The 3,129-nt window shown below is 48.9% G+C and overlaps 1 long non-coding RNA gene across 1 annotated transcript; it reads left to right on the top strand.

The window, feature by feature from the left end:
• Positions 1-521: 521 nt before the first annotated feature.
• LOC123489779 lies at positions 522-1,271 on the top strand. Its single transcript, XR_006660651.1, has 3 exons — positions 522-640; positions 803-939; positions 1,216-1,271. It is a non-coding gene; the product is annotated as an uncharacterized LOC123489779 (long non-coding RNA).
• Positions 1,272-3,129: the final 1,858 nt, after the last annotated feature.

The following is a 3,129-nucleotide window of genomic DNA, read 5'->3' as shown; positions in this document are numbered from 1 at the left end:
TTACCCTGCCTTCATGTACATATCTACCTCAAATACCTTATTATTATATATCCTGATGCCTAGTCACTTTACCCTGCCTTCATGTACATATCTACCTCAAATACCTTATTATTATCTGTCCTGATGCCTAGTCACTTTACCCTGCCTTCATGTACATATCTACCTCAAATACCTTATTATTATCTGTCCTGATGCCTAGTCACTTTACCCTGCCTTCATGTACATATCTACCTCAAATACCTTATTATTATCTATCCTGATGCCTAGTCACTTTACCCTGCCTTCATGTACATATCTACCTCAAATACCTCTTACACCTGCACATTGATCTGGTACTGGTACTCCCTGTATATAGCTTAATTATTGTGTATTTTATTCCTCTTGTGTTACTATTTGTATGATTTTTAAAACTTTGCATCGTTGGGAAGCAAGCATTTTACGGTAAAGTTGCATGTGACAAATACATTTTTATTTTATTTAAATATGGAAGTTAATAACATTGATATTAAATTGTACTGAACAATGCTCATTTGCCTCTACAGAAAGTTCTAGTTGCTCTCTTCGCCAACCGAGGTTATGATGAGAAGCCAGAGGTTGCTCTGCCAAGTCGACTAAATTATAAAGTGACTGGGACAGAGAGGTAAGTGCACTTCCATTATCAGCATTTAATTCTGGGATCCAATTCCATCGCAAACTGTCATTTACTTCCACTACTAACTACTATTCAAGAAGCATTTATATAATGTTGAAATTGAGGTACACTACTTTATTGCTCTAACAAAACTAATATGTCACAAAATAGTGCATTGAAAAAGAAGATCCAGGAATCCAAGAGCGGCCGCTTTTTAGAGAAGGACAAACGCCTCCTGGAAGAGCTGAAGAGCCTGCACTGTGACCCACACCCATTCTGCACTGTTTTGCCTTCAGAGTCAGACTTTAGTAAGTAAACATTATTGGGGTATTGTTTTAAGTGTTATTGATCTGGTAACGCTTAGTATAAATATACTTTTCATAATTATTTATAATAACATTGTTAATGCTTGATATACTCTATATGGACCGTGACAGTAACAGCCTCAAGTTATTGGTTTGTTTGCTTGACTGTAAAGTGGTCAAATCAACTTTCCCATCCAGATGACCAGTTGGTTATTATTTGAATCATTTTGCACAATATTGTCTAAAAACATTTAGCCCCTCTGATTCCATACCTTTCAGCATTTTTGGAAGATTCTCATGCAAGGCCCTCCTGATACACCTTATGAGGATGGAGTCTCTGAGTTGTACTGTCAGTTTGGGGGCTGACTACCCCGTCAAACCTCCACTTGTGCGCTTTGTCACACCTGTATCCTTCTACACAATGAAAACATGGAAGACGGTGTTTATTCTTATTGCCTATGTCATACATGTTCTAATTCTATCCAGTTGATTGATGTTTTTTTCAGTTATGTAAAATCCTCAATGTGGACAAAGGTGTACCACTGTAACATAAACAGTGTGGGTTGTATCTGCCACAACATATTTGATAACCATGAGAGAGATTGTCACGATCGTCAGGAGAGAAGTAGACCAATGCGCAGCGTGATGAACGAACATGTTTATTTATTATCTTCAGTGATAATATACACAATAAACAAAACAACAAACGACTCGTAACGTCCCACGGTGACAATGACCGAACACGGAACAAAAACCCACAAACACAAAGTGAAAAACAGACAGTTAAATATGGCTCCCAATCAGAGACAACCAGCCAACAGCTGACACTCGTTGCCTCTGATTGGGAGTCACTAAGGCAAACATAGAAAACGACAAACTAGAACCCCCAACATAGAAATAAACCACATAGAATGAACACACCCTGGCTCAACATATAGAGTCCCAGAGCCAGGGTGTGACAGTACTCCCTAAAGTGCGCGGACTGCGACCGCGCCTCAACCAGAGAAAAATAGGGGAGAGCTGGGTGGGCATTCCTCCTCGGCGGCGGTTCTGGCTCCGGGCTTGCCCACCACCCTCCAACAAACCCCCCATAGCGCCCCTGGTCCGGTCTGGCCCCGCTGGCTGGAGCTGGACTGGACGTAGCAGGAGCGGTAGGCTTCAGCTCCTTAGTGGAGCAGTTGAGCGGTACCTGATTTGGCACCGATTACCCAGGCACGGGTTGTGCCGGACTGACGACTCGCACCCCTGGCTTTGTGCGTGTAGCAGCAACGGGCCGGACCGGGCTGACGATGCGCACCCCTGGCTTGGTGCGTGGAGCCGGAACGGGCCTCACCGGACTGACGACTCGCACCCCTGGCTTGGTGCGTGGAGCCGGAACGGGCCTCACCGGACTGACGACTCGCACCCCTGGCTTGGTCGAGTGGCGGAACAGGTTGGACCAGGCTGACGACTCGCATAGCTGCGAGGGGCAGAACAGGCTGGACCAGGCTGACGACTCGCACCGTAGGCTTGGTGCGAGGGGTAGGAACAGGCCGGACCGGGCTGGCGACGCACACCGTAGGCTTGGTGCGTGGAGCAGGACAGGCCGAACTGGGCTGGCGACGCACACCGTAGGCTTGGTGCGTGGAGCAAGGACAGGCCGGACTGGGCTGGCGACGCACACCGTAGGCTTGGTGCGTGGAGCAGGAACAGGCCGAACCAGGCTGTGGAGACGGATAGGAGACCTGGAGTGAAGAGCGGCCACAACCCGTCCTGGCTGAATGCCTACCCTCACACACTCTGTGTGAGGCATCCGCACAGGACGTACAGGGCTGTGTACCCCGTACTGGCATAACAGCACGTGACACTGGAGCAGGATATCCGGGACCGCGGAGAGGCATTGGAGACCACGAGCGTTGAGCCGGCACACTCCGCCCTGGCTGCATACCCGCTTCGCACGACACGTGCGGGCGCCGCACAGGACGTACAGGACTATGCCGACCACTCGTGGCACAGAACGCCGCTCCGCATACCGCGGAACCTGCCCCCGTCCCCATGCCTGAGTACGGGACGTTGGTTCCGCTCTCCTTCCAGGCTCCGCCAACCTGCCTTCTGGGCCCCCAAACCGGTGGCCTCCTCTCCAATCGCCCTGTGGCAGCCTCCTGCTGCCCAGCCGCCCATGCCGTGTGCCCCCCTAAAAATTTTTTTGGGGTT

Source organism: Coregonus clupeaformis, unplaced genomic scaffold, assembly GCF_020615455.1.
Source record: "Coregonus clupeaformis isolate EN_2021a unplaced genomic scaffold, ASM2061545v1 scaf3289, whole genome shotgun sequence".
Classification (NCBI taxonomy): domain Eukaryota; kingdom Metazoa; phylum Chordata; class Actinopteri; order Salmoniformes; family Salmonidae; genus Coregonus; species Coregonus clupeaformis.
This window is presented reverse-complemented; position numbering and strand designations above follow the sequence as displayed.